Source organism: Betta splendens, chromosome 5, assembly GCF_900634795.4.
Source record: "Betta splendens chromosome 5, fBetSpl5.4, whole genome shotgun sequence".
Taxonomy (NCBI): domain Eukaryota; kingdom Metazoa; phylum Chordata; class Actinopteri; order Anabantiformes; family Osphronemidae; genus Betta; species Betta splendens.
The window spans coordinates 3,515,569-3,534,103 of NC_040885.2; the positions used below are offsets into that span (position 1 = coordinate 3,515,569).

The 18,535-nt window shown below is 42.8% G+C and overlaps 2 protein-coding genes across 10 annotated transcripts in view; one reads left to right on the forward strand and one right to left on the reverse strand.

Annotated features, from left to right (window-relative positions):
- Positions 1-18,535, reverse strand: part of LOC129604081 (protein NYNRIN-like) — a 448,396-nt gene that overhangs the window by 355,380 nt on the left and 74,481 nt on the right. The gene's annotated exons all lie outside the window — the stretch shown is intronic.
- LOC114856382 (contactin-4-like) overlaps positions 1-18,535 on the forward strand; it is a 193,867-nt gene that overhangs the window by 76,029 nt on the left and 99,303 nt on the right. The window lies entirely within an intron of this gene.

Below are 18,535 nucleotides of genomic sequence, written 5' to 3' on the forward strand. Positions count from 1 at the left end.
TCAGGGGTCGCCACAGCGAAATAATCCTTTTCCACCTCAATCTATCCTGGGCATCTTCTACACTCACATCAGCCAACTTCATGCCCTCTGTCAACACATCCATGTATCTCCTCCTTGGTCATCCTCTTTCCCTCTTGCCTGGCAGCTCCATCTCCAACATCCTTCTACTAATATAATCACTATTTTTCCTCTGCACATGTCCAAACCATCTCAGTCTGACCTCTGACTTTGCACGCAGCCAACGTGAGCTGTCCCTCTGATATCCTCGTTCCTGGTTCTGTCCAACCTCGTCACTCCTAAGGAGAACCTTAACATTTTTATCTCTGCTGCCTCCGTCTCTTCCTCACCACCACCTCTAACCCATAGAGCAGACCTGGGTTCACCACTGTCTTGTCCACCTTTCCTTTGAGTCTTGCTGACAATCTTCTGTTACACAACACTCACACACTGATACTTTCCTCTACACGCTCCAACCCGTCTACACTCGCCTCTTCCCCTCTTTTGCACTATCCCCAACACTGTGGTGTGTTAAACTCCTGCAGCTTCTTGACCTCAGCCTCATGTAGCCTCATTGTTCTAACTCATTCCATCTCATTTAGATACATGTATTCTGTCTTACTACGACTGACTTTCGTGCCTCTTCTTGCCGGAGCAAACCTGTACTTCTCCAGCTGTTCCTCCACCTGCTCTCTACTCTCACTGCAAATCACAATGTCATCTGCAAGCATCATTGTCCATGGGATTCCTGTCTGACCTTGTCTGCCAGCCTGTCCATCAGCATAGCAAACAAGAAGGGACTAAAGCTGATCCTTGGTGTAGTCCCACCTCCACCTTGAACTCCTGACCTACAGCAGATCTCACCACGGTCATACTCCTCTCATACAGTCGTAGCACTTAAAAGTGTCAGCCTTTACGGCAATCTGTTTGCATTTTCAGCGCGGTATCACCGGGTTTTTAGCGCGTTGAAGCTGTGTTACGTCTTTTTGGCCTATAGGTGGCGATCAGCCCCCACACTGGCCTTTATGACGCTGTCCTATACTTATGTTATATAGGCCCATGTAGAGGTCCGGATCAACGCCTCCGTGGTGTAATGGAACTCTTCACAGTTTTTTCAAACATAGATTTTGTTAATTTCGTTATTCATATACAACAACATGCAAATGCTAAAAATTACTGAAAAGATGACAGTACACCCATCAAGTTTGGGTGAACAGAAAACGCTTGAAAGCGTTTCCGTTTTATATTCCGTTTATTTCGTTATTACTCCTTTCACCTGTACCACATAAAGTCACTGCAGAGCTACAGCCGTGTTCCTACAAAGTTAACCAGCTGTTTATTTCGTTATTCCCTCTTTCATGTCCGTCTGGTGAATGAAAGTGGGCGGGGCCATCCACGTCCCAGAGCAGGGACACTGGGGGAAGGGGAAACACGCATCAACACGCAGCGTTTCTCTGCTGCCACAGCCTCGGCTGCGTTGGGTTGTTAGTGTCCCTTTCACCTGTACCACATGAAATGTGTTCCTACAAAGTTGATCAGCCGCTTTCAGAATCAGAATCGTTTTTATTCCCCAGGTTTGAACAGGGCAAACATTATTTTTATTTACAAAAAAAGCGTTTTCTGTTTATATTCTTTTATTGCACATTTGTTAAAACTTGATGGGTGTCTCTCTTTTGAGTTTTGTCTTCGACTAAATAAGTGTAAAACATTCCTTATTACTCATGCAGAATCAGTATATGCAGAACAAACAACTTGCTGCATTAATGAGTCGGAGATCTACTGAGTCCTGGCGTTCTGGCACCACAGAGAGTTTATTACAATTTATTTATTTTTATTATATAATATCCTCTACAAGTTAGCAGTGGTAGTCTGCCAGACCTGTGTGAAATACCATAAGAAGAACGTTTAATAAAGTCAAGTGAAAGGTTTTGGCGTCCCACAGCCTACGTAGGTGCAGCTGATCACGCGCCCGATCTCCCATGGAGTTTTTTTTTGTCTCGGAGCTATAAGTATAAGTATCTTACACCTATTGACCGAGTGAAGACAATATGTTAATGTCTCTGTGACAATACGTAGTCACAGAATGCTTTTGTAACTGAATCAACATCAGACGCTGTAACTCGCGCGAAGCGAGTTCCAAATCCACTGTGTTGCCTGTGTAATAAACCATTGTTTTTCTGCAGATATTGTGGTAAATGTCATTACGGTAAAGTATAATAATGGAGATATTTTGTTTTCATTCAGTGAAAAACGTTTATCGTGCGTAATAAGCACATGTAAAACAAACAAACTGCTGCATTAATGCCTTGTTGATCTGCTGAGTCCTGACGTTCTGACGTGCCATAGAGAAAGATTTAATACAATGTATTTATTTATATTAAATAAAATCCTCTTACAGATTTTATGTGAACGTCCATAGGAACTGCGTTTAAAAGCAGTGAAGTGAAATGTTTTTAATGTCAGGAGTAAAAGAAAAAGACCATTGGTTTTAGAAGCCAGATGTTGTTTAATTAGTGGGAGATCAGATCAGGGGACTCTGCCGGTGTGCGCACGCAGCTGATTCTTTCCGCTTCCAGACAGGCTCCTGCAGCGACACGTTTGGGGTCATTGTCCTGGAAAAACCGATGCCGTGTTTCAAAATACTTTCTAATATATGGCCCCACTGTGCGTTTGATTATGGACTCCTCGAAAAACTGTCTATCCATAATCCCCTCGAAAATAATCATCGGTCCTGGTCCCCACCTAGAAATCATTCCCCAAACGTGGAGTTTGAGGGGACGCTTAGGTCGCGGTTTGGAAACCAAGTGTCCTTTCTTTGTGTCAGGTTCTGGTTCTGTTCTCGGTTTTATTTTGTAGGACTCTGTTCATCAGCCTTATATTCATGTTTTGGGTTTCCATTTCCTGTTTTATTTTGGTAGTCTCCCGGTTTCTGTTTTTGTTCTAGCTTCACTTCCGGTTTACGTCACGTCACAGCTGTTCCTGCTTCACCCGGTTATTGTACACACCTGCAGTTCATCAGTAATCACTCACCTTGCATTTAAGCACCCCTTCTCACACCAGTACCTCGCCAGATCGTTGATTACTGATTCTCGCGTTCCAGCATTTCCGAGTTCTGTGCATCCTGTTATTGACCTAGTTCCGTCCTTCTGACCACCGTTCTCGCCTGATCCTTACCGACCCTGTAAGTCTTCGCTCCGTTAATGAACACTGCCTGTTTTAAGACCGTTCTAAGCCTGTCGATTTGGATTCAAAGATCTGTGCCTTTCCCGTATTGACACCTGCCTGTTACCGGACCCGAGTAAGCTATTTCCCTGGTGTGCTAAAAGACTGTTAACCTGTGTATGACCCGGACTACCTTGTGACTTCGTTTCTGGAATAAACCCACCTTTTTTCACCATCCGCATCGTGTCCTGGCACTGTGCATTTGGGTCCTTTATATGCCGTTCGTGACACTTTGCAAAGCTCATTCTGGCAAAATGCTCCAATGCCACTGTCCATTCGTTTTTCCCCGAAACGAGAAAACGGGAAACGACTTTAAATCCATTAATGTGTCTGGTTTTGAAAACACCGTTTTCAGCTCGTTTATTTGTTTTTAACACGCTGCTTTGAATAAATGCCGTTTGTCCTTTTTAAACGAGATGGTGGGGCTTTCTCGTTACAATACGAAGTTACTGGACTTACTGGGAGCCTGTTCAGACACATTAACAGGTCCTCCGGGTTTAAAACGTTCTAAAACAACGTGTTTTCTCGTCTTCCCAGCTTTTATTCTGGAGGGAAAATCAAACCGTTAAAACGTACACGGACCCGACACTTAAACACGAGGACATACTGTATAAAGACAGCAGCGACATCAGCAACTGACAACAAACACTAGCGCGCATTGACAACTTGATCCAAGTCATCCGCCTATGAATAAGCGGCTCCTCAGCACCATCGTTGGAACGTCCCATCACTGTCAGACGGTGACGCCACTTCCCCGATTATCTTGTTGCCTGCATTTGCCAAGCATACATTTCCGGTTAAGCTCTATCTGGACACATCATCTGTCATTCAGGCTCTTACGTTTCATTCAGAATCAGAGCAAACTATAGGTCATTATAGAATTAGTTTTTCGTTCTCTGCTTTTTTCTCAAAACGAAAAATCAGCTTTAAATCCAACTCCGTGCGTTGTGTCGAAAAAAACAACAACACTTGAATTCCGTTAATTAATATTACGAGCTGAAACGAAAACCAAGTTTGTTCTGTATTTTTTCCTCATGATCAACAAACCAGAAGACGAGTATAAATATACATATAAAATACATTTATAACACAGGTTGATGAATAAATATAAACTCCTATTTTATGTTAGTATACTTATATTATTCTATTGTATTGGCTGGAGGAGGGACTGTGTCTCTCGGCTGGCCTGGAAACTGTAAAAACATCAGCAGCTTCGCATTTGCTTTTTCATTTTCATTTGCATTTTCGCTTTGACAACAAACACTAGCGCACTAGCGAGCAAAGACGCATAATAATCTATAATATTTAAATATGAACTACTCTACATTTAATGATACAATACCATGACATCGTTTTTTGTGCTTAATGTGCAGACACAGATAGAAGTGAACAGTCGGACCTCACATCTTTGCGCCACCTGGTGGTTAAAACGAGACTAGCACCCTGATTTTTTTCAGCTGGCTGCAGGATTAAAAATCCTTAGTCAGGGACGCACCCGTGGCGCGCTGGCGACGCGCACGTACTGCGGTAAAAAAGGTGGTCGCTTTGAAGTGCTACGACTGTACATGTCCTGGACTACTCTCACATAATTCTCAGCCACTCCCGACAACATCATACAGTACCACAGCTCCTCCCTCGCACCCTGTCATAGGCCTTCTCTAATCCACAAAGACACAATTCAGCTTCTTCTGATCATCTCTGTACTTTTCTATCAGCATTCTCAAAGCAAAAATGGCATCAGTGGTGCTCTTGCAGGACATAAAACTATAATGCTGCTCACCAATCTCCACCTTCTTCCTAAGCCTGGCTTCCACTACTCTTTCCCACAGCCTCATTGTGTGGCTCATCAGCTTCATTCTTCTGTAGTTGCTGCAGTTCTACATGTCACCCTTGTTCTTAAAGATTGGCACCAGAACGCTTCTCCTCCATTGCTCAGGTATCTTCTCACTCTCTAGAATCCTGTTGAACAAGCTAGTTAGAAACTCCACTCCTGTCTCTTCTGGACACTTCCACACCTCCACAGGTACGTCAGAACTAGGACCAACGGCCTTTCCACTCTTCATCCTTTTCAGGGCCTTCCTAACCTCATCCTTTCTAATCTCTGCTATTTCCTGCTCCACAACATCCACATTTTGCTCGCTGCTCATCGTAAGCTTTCTGTTTGGCCTTTGCCACTTCCCTCTTCACTTTGCTCTGAGCTTCCTTGTCCTCCTGTCAACTTTCCTGAGTCTTTTCTACATGCCACTTCCTTCTAGCCAACCTTTTCCCCTGGATGCAATCCTGTACTTCCTTATTCCACCATCACGTGTCTTTATCTTCTTTCCTCTTTCCAAATGAAACACCCAGCATCTTCCTACTTGTTATCCTGATAACCTCTGCTGTAGTTTCCCAGTCATCTGGAAGCTCTTCTTGATCACCCAGAGCCTGTCTCAGCTTCTGCCTGAATTCCTCCCAAGTTTCTTCATTCTTTAGCTACCACCACTTCTTTTGTGAGTCAACTTACACAACAAATGCAATGCTGCCTGTCTACACTCTCTCCTACCACCACTTTGCACTCACTAACCTCTCTGAAATGACCTTGTCTACATAGGATGTAGTCCACCTGCGTGCTCCTACCTCCACTCTTGTATGTCACTCTGTGTTCTTCTTTTTTCTGGAATTAAGTGTTTACTACAGCCATTTTTATTCTCTTAGCAAAGTTCACCATGTGGTGGAAATTTCCCATAAAGAGGCAGATGAGACAGTTGTCTTTTGTAAGATTTATTATAAAAATAAAGGAAAATAAAAATAATGGGGAAAGCAAATCAAAAACATGGATGTTGATCGTGCACATCAACAAACCAAAAATTAGCTGGGAAGATCAGTGCATACACCACGAAGGTGTGATGCAAAGAGCCCACAATCCTCAAGTTGCTTCTGCCTTTTAACCCCTTTGTCCGACTACGGTGGAATGTCTGTTTAGGCCAATCAAACTACATGCACCATCTCCTCCCTGTTGCCATGTGTGTGGAGATGTTTACATTCTTACACCTACATCGCTGACATCTGGCTATCAGAGAGGAAGGAGCGCTAAGTCTCAACAGACAGAGACACAACTCCCCAGCCTTGGGTTTGGGAGCTAGAGTCTATCAGGCAGAGACAACCATTGAACAATCTAAGTGAAATGTCAAATACATAAAACAGAAGACAAAACACAAGATATTAATTGCAGAACATAAGTCACAAATCATATAATAACTGCATAGAATAAGGAAGAAATTTTTTTCCCATAACAACCACCATCTGTCTTTCTACATTCCTTTTTTTTTTACACCGAACCTGCCCATCACCTCCTCATCACCTATATTCCCCTCACCAACATGCCCATTAAATTCTACTTCAACCACTACCACTATCCTCTGGGGATGCTCTCTATAACCTCGTCAAACTCACTCCAGAATCTCTCCTTCTCTTCTAACTCAGCCAACTTGTGGAGCATACCCACTGACTACGTTCACCATCACCCCTTAGATTTCTAGTTCATCTAGGCTCATTACCCTTTCTGAGATTCTTTTCACCTCTAGAACATTGTTCACAAACTCCCCCTTCAGGATCACTCCTACCCCGTTTCTCTTCCTATCTATAAATCTAAATATTATACCTAAATGTAAATGTTAAATATAAATCAAATTATTAAATATAAATGTAAATGTTAAATCTAAATGTTAAATGTTCACTGAGTGTAAAACTGAATATTCATGACATCTGCAAATAGACTCCACCCCTACATTCAAGCAGCGCTCGTTAAGCTGATTTTAGATAAAGGATGGTCAATACCTAAGCGTGTGATGACTTGATCAAGAGAATAGAGTAATTGTTTCTAACTTATGAAAAAAACTTAAGGATAACTTTAACTTTCTTCCAGTACACCTGTATGTCATGGGTGTTCATCAAATAATCACAAGAGATTTTTACGTTTGACTGCTTTGAAGTTGCGAAGTCCTTAAGCTTCCATGATGAAGTGGCATGAGAAGCTGAGACGTGCATAGTTAGAATCTGTACATATGACAAGCTGGTGGATCTGTTGTGCAACAGCTAGTTGCAGTGTGATCAAAACACCTGTAATTTATGCATATTGAGATGATGAGCACCTAAGAGGTTCACTGGGCTCATTATTGGTCCACACCACACTAACCTCAGTACACACTTGGGTTTGGTGATGGAATGAGCAACCATCCACATAAGCAGTGATCATGTTTTGACAAGCATTTTGATCAAAGTAGTAGTGGTGCGTAGGTTTGGGACCGATTGGTCTATTGAGGACACGTCAGTCAGGGGTTTAAAGGAGCAACGTTGGCAGGTGAACCGATTTATGCCCAAAGGGGACACTCGGTTGGTGGTTTGTTTTAATCATTGTCTTCTGTCCGCCAAGATAGTTGGAAAACTGTTTTACAGCTCACGCTGTAGCTAAAAGGGCTTTTTCACAGTCTGAATACTTATGATTCTTAATACTTAAGAGGGTGCAAGCATAGGCTACAACTAGTTTGTCCTGGTTATGTGATTGGCAGAGACCAGCACTCAGGCAATGTGTTAAAAAAAACCTGCAGGTGGAGTTCTTTAGTGCAGGTGGGTCAGGATAGGCTAGGCATGGAGCTGCACAGAGTTGGGTCTTCAGAGCTTGCATCGCTTGTTCCTGTTTTGTGCCACAACCAAAGGGGGCATCCTTCTTAAGGAGCTCTGTTAGAGGTTTAGCCAGGTCGGCATAGTCCTCTATGAACTGGCAGGAGTAATTGTAGACGCCTAGGGAGCTGCAAAGCTGTGAGACATTTTCAGGTACTTTGATGTGACAAAGTCTCTGTACAGAGAGTACAGCTCTTTGTACAGGCCCAGGTTGTTTACTTTGGTCTGGCACCATTGACATTTGGACAAAGAGACCTTTGCATCAGCAGCCGTTAGCTGACTGAGCACGGATGGTGATAACTCCAGTGGTAGGACATGAATTGTCTGAAAGATCATGTAATGGTGATTAGTGAGATCAGTTCTACAGACAGGTTTATTGTCGGTTGCCAGGGCAGAATAGATGGCAATGGCCTGACTGGGTTTAGTGTACATGACTGGCACTTCTGGATATGGAAGTAGATATGCAGCCATGGGTCCTATTATGAGCATTTTTTGTTCAAAATCATGAAACCTGGTGCTGATGAGCTAACCCGAAGGAGTGGATTTAGGGATCAGGACATATTATTTTGCACCAGCAGAGTCGTAACTCTGTCATCTAGGCTGAGTCCAAGTGCAAAGAACAAGTTAGATGGTCAGAAGAATGCTTGGGAATGATTTAAGTGTTGTCCAGGTTGCATGATAATGCGTATGAACTTGTGGTTGGTATGAGCTTGCATCCTTACGAGCTGTGCCAGAGCCACTTGACATGGTTTAGGAATTGTTCGTCCTGATGACAGGTTATCTGGGTCATCAATAGTTGCAGAGGTGTTCACAACGGTAAGCGACCAAAGGATGTTGTTTACGGTATCAACCTGGACATCCTTGTGGACAAGCATGTCGCTACGAACATAGATGGAGTGAGGAAGATTATGTATTACCAGAAGACACAGGTGTGTCAGGTCACACCTGTCCTATTGGACTGTGACAGCACATATTTATGTATTTCTCCTTTCGGAGTAGGATCCATTGGGAAGTGACTGGTTTTGGATACAAACCTGTTGAGCATATGCGAGTAGCACAAGTTATAATAATTGGATTTATAGCTCCTGAGTGGAGATACCAATTATGTTCATAATTTAGATTCACAAATTTTGGTTATTAGCTTAAATATAAAACTATATGACAAAGGTCTATAGTTTGGTAAGTGAAACACTTAACTATTATTGATTTCATAATTATTAATTGAATTAATAATTACTTAATTTACAGGGCACCACCCTGTTACCAGAGACCAATAACCAATTTGGAATAGCCAATACAGTCTCGATCGTATTTAAGTTAGTTGAAGAGTGAACTCCGTACCATAGCCGACTCAATTCAGCAGTGCTGCAAAACCATATACAAATAATCACAGACAACGACCAATTAAATCAGGTACGCTTCATTAAACAATTAATATTAACTCCAGTGTCAACACTATTTTAGATAACTCAGCAAGTCACATCTTAATCTTATGGTGTGTTCGTCTGGACGTACTGTATGTGTGCGTGCGTTACCTGAGATAAGAGGGTCGTGTGTCTGTGTGAGAGAGAGAGAGAGAGAGAGAGAGAGAAGGGACGAGGGAGAGCGCGCCCCCCTTTAGGGGCGTGGTGAGATGGCACAGCTGCGCTGATGGCCCACTGACTGGAGCACGTGTGTCTTGCGCTCACAGGGAAAGAAGCGTGTAGTGGGACTAGCGTCAATAAGGCTTGCGGTCTCACAAACACGTTGAGCTATATTCGTCGATATAATCACGTGATCGTGGAAGCGTGCAGTGGTTGAAACGTGCGCTTGGCGTGGTAGAAACACAGCAGAAACAGAGTACCACAATAAAGCAAGCTTAAGCTAGCAGAATCACAGATCACAGCACTTCAATGTGCACCTCTGAGATTCACGCAGATCTATAACAACGTTACAGTCAAGTGATCGCGGAAATACACAGTGATCAGATCTCGTGTTCCGGAAGAGAAAACAACATAATAAAACAATTACTGATCCCCTAAGAGATCTACTCTGCTCTGACTTAAAGGAATGCCTCTGGCTTACTGCTCAATCCTGGTGGGAAGATCTGGCGTTGCGTGCGTGCCTGCGCTGTTGCGGTCCGGTCCGGTCCAGGTGTGCGTCGCGGTGATCGCGTCGTGATCAGCTGAGGCGGGTAAGCTGGCGGTTTCTTGCCGGGTGGCTGGAAGTAGATGGGTGATCTGGCCCGTTCTCTGTGACGATGTCCACGTTGGTTCAGCCGCTGGCTGCGGTGGAGGCTCCGGGCGTGCCGGGGGCAGAGGGGAGCTCCAGATGGACAAAAGCGATGGAGAGGACGAGGAGAGCAAAGGTTGCTCGATCCTGGTGAGAAGGTCCGTCGTTTCGTCGCGGAGAGAACAAGGGGCGAGTCTTTGGTCACGGCAGCTTTTTATAACCTTGTTTTTGGTCACGCCCGTTCTATTGTTTGGTCCAATCAGGATGGCTGACGTCCAAGTTCCTCCTCCGTTTGTCGCGGCGGGGAGTCCGGACGTCTTAGCAAGGGAGCCAGGTATGGTTCCCCAGCCTGACGCCTGGTTTTGGCGCTCAGATTTGAAATCTCTTTGTTCTCACTCACTACTATCAGGATGAAGACATTACATGCAGGTCGCAGTACCTCCTTTGTTTGAGCACGTGGGACCTTAATAATAATTCAGATTATACAGATGTGGTCCCCTAACACTTATAATGACTCTGTTTCAGCCAGGTAGTTTGTACGACACATTTGTTTACAGCAAAGTACCCTGTGGTGTGTTTATCATGCTGCACACAGCCACTGAAGGAGTCATCACAAGCTTATAGCATTTTAATATTAGATAAATCATATGACCCTTTTACTCCAGTGGAACATCCATAGATCTACTATCTCCACAATTAAGTATAATTAATAGTTATCTTACATAACAGTTATCATTAATCTAGACTTAAAAACCAACAATAACAAAAAACAAACAAGCTACATCTGACACAAAGTGACATATAACACACAAGCTGAGCTTAAAGTGGTTCACAATCTTGCTTAAATTTTTACTCGTATGGGGGTTGCCCTTATAGGCCCTCATGGGTTCACAAATTCTTTGTAATCCTACCAGTGATTAATTCAGTTACCTTTCTCTGTTTGTTTGTTTTTTTTCTTCCACACTGGCGTCTGCTACTTCAGACAGTACTTCACAGACTAATGAGCTCTCACTCACCATCAAGGCATTACAGAATTTAAAACACGTCACGTGATTTAACCAATACAAAGCATTACAACACCCAAAGTGTTTGCTGTAAACAGAGATGATTCATAACACTGTATACACGAACTGAATGGAGCATCCGCTGTCCGCCACCCGGACCCAGCATCAGGCGGGATTCCAGCCCTCCATTTGTTGGAGCGGAATTTTCCCTAAATCTCCTATGAGATTCCCACCGGTGGTTTACCTTCAGTCTGGGCCAGGCGACGATCAACGGAACATCCATCCCACTTCTGACACCAAAATTTTGTGGAAATGATGAACCATCTCAAAGTTTACTCTCATGTCAACACAGAGTGGATCACAATTACATCCAAGACGTAAGGCACATCTTACTATGTACAAAGTATCCACTGAAGGACTGAGGACACTGAAGGACCCCCACAAGAGCTGTTGGCTCTTTGATATACATGAGTGCAGTAAACCCCCCTTTACTTCCTTTAACAATGTTCCCGTGGTCACTACGGTGAAACCCCCAGCATTTGATAACCAAATGCTTGATGACCCCCCATGAACAACCCTCAGCCAGAGGCACAGCATCTCATTTTCCACAATTCCCTGCCAGATCATGAGTTTTTGTAACCTGTTCAAGCATTCCTTGTTTTTGCCTGCCTGTTAATGTCTTGCCTGTTTTTCAACCACGACTTGAGATTTTGCATTATCCCTCCCGGTACTGTAGCCTTGCCTGAACGTCTTTGACCTGATTACCTGTTTTGACCATCCGCTTGCCTGCCTCTCGTGTACCTTTGCCATTCTGTCTGCCCAGTTTTGACCTGCGCCTGTACCTTGACGATTCGGAACATTAAAGCCTCTTTTTACTTACCTGGACGTCTACTGAGCTATGCCAGTGGGTCCGCCATCTCTGTTCACATCGCAGTCGTGACAGCGTGCATACTAGGTATCATAATCACAGCACAATTTATTTCAGAGTCACTGATTAGAGTCACTCATTTTTCCGTGAGTGACTCTGAAGGGGGCATAGAGCAGTGATGAGCCTATTCAGTGCTGAGTTTTCTGTGGTTCTTTATAGCCAAAGATATGGCCTAAGCTGCATATTTAAATAATATTTACAATATTGAAACTAAAGCCTGTCTTGGAATACATCCCTTACATTATATTCTGCTACTTATACATTGTTTCATCAGTGTCAAACAACCTCAGTATTTACTAAAAATAATTTACTGTAGGTGAACAATTCTTGTCACAAGCAATCTGTAAAGTCTTAATGGATACAGAAATACTGTGTCTAATTGAAATGCAAATAAATCAACTAGACTCTTATAAAGTGAGTCCTACTCTTACTGTACTTGTTATTTACAGTACATGATCAAGATCACTCTCATCACTCTCAGATCACACATACTTAAGTGGGGTTAAGGCTCCCACACAAGTGCCTAGTGGCTGGGACTATTCCCATGTGATTCTCATGTGGAACCACCGCCCACAGGAGGAGTCGTAGGAGGCCGGTGCAAAGACGATTGGGCAGAGGTCGAAGGAGAGAGCCTCTACTATCTAATCTCTGGACAAGAAATCTGGCTATTAGGACAAGGAATGTCATGTCACTGTAGATAAAGGGGTCTGAGCTTGTACAGGAGGTACAGGCTCAGGAAGGAAGAACCCAACTCCTTAAGAGGGGCTTCTACTTTGGAGTTCCCCGTGGTGAGAGGCGGCAGGCTGGTGAGGACTTGCTCATAGCTTCTCTTCTCAGCCTCCACCTGTTTAAGTTTTCCCCGTTTTGCTGCACCTTCAGGTCTGAGATAGGTCTCTTACTGTCATTAGTGCCTATGGGCCACACGTAGTGTAGAGTTCCCGGCCTTCTTGGCGTCTCTGTAGGGAGGGTTGGAAAGCACTCCAACTGGGGACTCCATTGTTCTGCTGGGGGATTTCAAGGCACCTGTAAACAATGACAATGACACCTGGAGAGGCCTCCCTGATCTGAACCCGTTTATTGTATATCTGCTCTACGCACAGTTTGGCCACAACTAACACCATGTTCGAACATAAGGATATCTATCAGTTCACGTGGTATCAGGACAGAGGTCAATGATAAACTTTGTGGCCGTGTCATCTGGCCTTCAGCCAAATATTTTGGCTACTCGGGTGAAGAGAGGGACGGATATGTTAACTTAGCTGTAGACTGATCACCACCTGGTGGTAAGTAGGACCCAGTGGCAGGGAACGAGGCTGGAAAGACTTGGCAGAACCAAACGTATTGTGAGGGTTTGTTGGGAAGGTCTGGTTGAACCCTCTGTCAGAGGGATCTTCAACTCACACCTCCTGGAGAGTTTCGACTAGATCCCGAGGGAGGTTGGACGCATTGATTTTAAGTGTACCATGCTCTTCACCTCCATTGTCAACGTGGCCTTTGAGAGCTGTGGACACAAGGTCTCTGTTCTGGCAGTAATCCTTGAACCCGGTGGTGGACACCGGAGCTAAGGGTTGCCATCAAGCTGAAGAAGGAGTCCTATCAGGCCTGCACGACTTGTGGGACTCCTAAGGCAGCTGACCGATGGGCCAAGCGTGCTGCAGCCCGTGTTGTTTCTGAGGCAAAAACCCCGGCCTGGGAGGCATTCGAGGAGGCCATGGAGGAGGACTATCGTTGTTTGACACCTTGGGAGGGGGGAAGCAGTTGTTCACCAACTCTGTTTTCAGTGGGGGTGGGCAGCTGTTGACCTTGACTGAGGTGTTATCAGACAGTGGAACAAGTACTTGAAGGATCTCCTCCATCCCTCCGACACACCTCCTGCTCAGAAATCAGAAGCAGGGGTCTCAGAGGTGGACTTGCTCATCACCCAGGCTGAGGTAACAGAGGTAGTTTGCAAGCAGGGCCTGGTCATTAAAAAATTCTGGACCAGCTCTAAACCCTTTCCAGGGTTCCTGAAGGGTGTGTGTCAGTTTGCCCAACCATTCTACATGTGATTTGTTGACATGGAGAAAGCATTTGACCTATTCCCTCGTCACATTCTGTCAGTGGTTCTCTGAGTATGAAGTCTTTGGGTCTTTGCTAAGGGCTTTTCGATCTGAACAACCAGAGCAGGAGCTTGGTTTGCATTGCCAGCAGTAAGTCAGTTGTTTGTGGTGCATGTTGGACTTCGACAGGGCTGCTGTTTGTCACCGGTTCTGTTCATTCTTTTTATGGATTTTAGGCACAGCCAGGCGCCAGAGGGGTCTGGTTTAGGGGCCACAGGATTGTCTGCTTTTTGTGGATGACGTTGTCTTGTTGGCTTCATCGAACCAGGACCTCCAGCGTGTGCTTGGGGGGTTTGGAGCTGAATGTGAAGCGACTGGGATGAGAATCCGTTCCTCCAAGTCTGAAGCCATGGTTGTCAAATGGAAAAAAGTGGTTTGCTCTCTTGTGGTGGAAAGTTCCCATAAAGAGGCAGATGAGAGAGTTGTCTTTTGTGTGATTTATTGTAAAAATAAAGGAAAATAAAATAAAGGGGAAAGCAAATCAAAAACATGGATGTTGATTGTGCACATCAACAAACCAAAAACTAGCTGGGGAGATCAGTGCATACAGTACACCACAAAGGTGTGATGCAAAGAGCCCGCAATCTTTAGGTTGTCTCTGCCTTTTAACCTCTTTCCCCGGCCCCGGTGGAATGTCTCCCTGAACCAATAGAATTTTTTGTGCCACCTTACAGTATCTCATTGTGAGTGAGAATGTTTACATTCTCTGCATCATCGTGTCTTGTTATCCAAAGGAAGGAACACCAAGCTTTGAAGACAAGATGCATTCGGTTTTACGGCCTTAGGTCTGGTGGGGAGTCAGATAGGATGGAGCCAGAGACCAGGGTGTAAAAGACAAACACATATCATAAACTAGTAGTCAGTCAAACACAACACTTGATGTTTAAACTTGATGTACGACAGGGCAATAGAGATTAGTTGTTTGTGTAAAAATGTTTAGCATTGTCGGCAGTTGATGTACCGGTCTGTCATGGTGATGAGGGAGCTGAGCCAAAAGGCGAAGCTCTCAATTTACCGGTCAATCTACGTTCCTACCCTCACCTATGGCCATGAGCTTTGGGTCATAACCGAAAGTACAAGATCGTGAAAACAAGTGGCTGAAATGTGTTTCCATCTAAGGGTGGCTGGGCGTATCCTTACCAATAGGGTGAGGGGCTTTGTCACCAAGGAGGAGCTCAGAGTAGAGTGGCTGCTCCTCCACATCTGGGCATGTCACACTGGTAGGAGGCCCCAGGGGAAGATCCAGGACTATGTCTCTGTTGGCACTCTCTACTTAGACTGCTGCCCCTGAGACCTGACCCTGGATAAGCAGTTAAAAATGGATGGATGGATGGGTGGAACATACTTAAGATTTGCTATTAACACCATATTCAGATGCAAATGTATTTAGCAAATGACAAACATTTATACAGCTGTATGTATTTAATTATGAGACATGTTTTACTAAATTAATTTTTTTAGACCATACACCATACGTTTTTTTATTTATTTTTTTAATAATATTTTAGGATTTATATCAAGACTGTGTACTGAAGAAAACAAGTGTTAAAGATGAAGGAGCCTATGGAGCCGATTTCATATGTATTGTAGTTGGCAAAAAAATTACTTATATATACAGATTATTCAATTAATATAGACTGAAATATGCATTAAAATGACATAATTAGAGCACCTTTACACAAATCCACACAAAAGCAAATTACTGTAGCTTTAACTTGAACGTGACAGTCATAATTTTAAGTTTCTGTATCTAACCACATGCTCAATTAAAAAAAAATTAAATTGTTTTAGAATTGTTAACTTAACACTGTAATTTTATTTTTCCATCATTCCAATATGCTTCAATAGAACTGGAAACATTTTCAGCACATCTCTGAAACTGTTTCATTTAAAAGCCTGCCTCTATTTACATGTAATTGGATTTTCTGACAAACCATGTCACATACCATCCATCTGAAGACAATGAGAATCCTTGTCCATTGTCATGAATCTTGTGTTCATGGTTGGATAGGCAAGTTGAAGCATGATATGTTGTGCTGGCATTTTGAGAGCACACATGTCTTAGGTGTGATCATCAGCATAATCTGCCTATGTCGAGCCACGTTTGCAGTAATTGATGGTAATGGATGTAGATACTGTACGACGTCTGCTTCCTTTCTCAAAAAATATCCTTAAGTACAGAAGAAAACTTATTTTTCCTCTTTCGAAGAGGAAGAGAATTTGCATGCAATGTTGTTGACATCTTTGGCAGCACTGTAGTCTAAAATATGCTTTCACTAGCCTCCTTCAGCCTTTTTTCCAACAATGTGTCTTTTGCTCTTTTTTGCCTGCTGGGAGTGGATGAATGGAGGAGGAAGTAAAAGTGCTAGAATTTACCACTATTCCTCAGCACGAGCTGGACCATTTCTGTGGATGTAGATAGGGACAATCAGTGGCTTTAGTAAAGTGCATATCTGCACATCACAACAGCTTTGATCTCAGTCAAAAATGATGCCAAAAAGGATTTTTTGGAATGAATTCACTAGCTTAGATGTCTTTTATCCACTTTGTTCTAGTCTCATATTTTGGGGAAGCATGGAGGCTTTTATCTAACCTATTGCGCCTCCAGATGAAAGTATTGTTTGCACCACTCAAAAAAAGCTTTTGTTCATGTTTTGGAGTAGCCAGATTGTTTTGACAAACCTAAAAAGCCCAATATTTTTCATTAAGCCAAGCCAGAATTAACATGTTTCCATGTTTGTAGATTTTTACTTCACTTGGACTCAGGTACTGTACAGGCAAACTAATTAATTTAACATGGGCACAAGGTTAAAAAACAGCAGATACAACTAACCCCACTCCATTAATCATATTTGAATGACAGGTAGGAGATATCTAGGCATCTAATGCATCTTAAAAGAGGTACTAAAAAGTAACAGTTTGTAAAAAATGACAGATTTTTAAAACTAATGGCTATTGAAAAACATAATTTTTTATAAACCTCCAAGCAAGAATATTAAATTCTTATCTGACTTTGGTCATAATTCACATGACAAATGATTTACGTGATGACCATTACAGATTTCCTACAGTATATTGTAATAATTACAGATTTTTATTTCATCAGTAATTGCTTTATTCTAGGTTAGAATTTTCTTTTTAACAAAGTAAAGTCCATTGGTTCAATATTATAATAGACCATACAAATTATTAGTAAATTCATTTATTTTTTAAGGAAAACATAAGCACAGCCAATTAATGAACAGTACACAGCCTTGTTAAAATAAGATAAATCCAAGATAAATGCTTAATTGAATAATGTCAGTGGAAAAAATATTACTACCCATTGTTTTTTTAAAAAGGAGGGAATCATTCACCCTCTGGTTAAAAAATCATTATAGAAAGCTACTGTAAATATCATCTTCTGGCAGCAAGGGAGCAAGAAATTATACATACTGTACAGAGGAGCGTGATATCACACTGCAGCACTGGGAGATGTAGTGTACCAGCTATTTCTGTCTGCTTTTAGCTGCAAAGCTAGTTTACTGTAATTTTAGCTAAACAACACCTGCAGTCAGAGTGAACCACAAATGTAAATTGTGTGCTAGATTGGCAATGAGCTGAAACTATTGGTGAAAACAGAAATTAATACAAATATGTATTTATTTTTACCAGCACAATTTTAGTGCATCTAATTATCATTCCATAACTGAAAATGACACTGTGGACATTGGATAGATAATGCAGAATCGATTTTCACTATGCCACTTTGAATTACAGAACCAGCTAGCTGTGCAAGCGTTTAGTGCGTCTGCATGAGACAGAGTCCACAGACAGGTCATCTTCTTAACTTGTTTGTGGCCAACTGCTACCTCAAGGACTTGGATGACTACACTGATCAGCCACAGTACTAACAAAGCCTGGTCACAGTATCACAGTAATATCACAGCACAGTACCTTTTCCTCCACTGAAGGACTGAGGACACATCACCTGTATTTATACCATTACAACCCCCCACATGAGTACAGTAAACCCCCCTTTACTTCCTTAAACAATGAAGTCCCCAGGATTTGATAACCAAATGCTCGATGACCCTCCAGGAACAACCCTCAGCCAGAGGCACAGCATCTAATGTCAACACAAAATTTCCCACAGAGGAGTGTCTGTTATGTTTAAAAATGATTAGCATACGCGCCAATTGAAATCAATGTCCAGAATATAGAATGTATCATTTTTTTCTTAGTAAGTCTATAATTTAAAACCCTGCATTATTTTTATGTATTTAAGTAAAATCACATTAATTTAGAGGTTTTAGTTAATTACACCATCACTGGTGATAGATGGTGAAGCTCATCCTATTTGTATTTAGAGTTCATCGCTGCAGAGTTCATCACTTAAACGGCATGTGAGGGACCAAATAGTAAGGCAGGAGGAG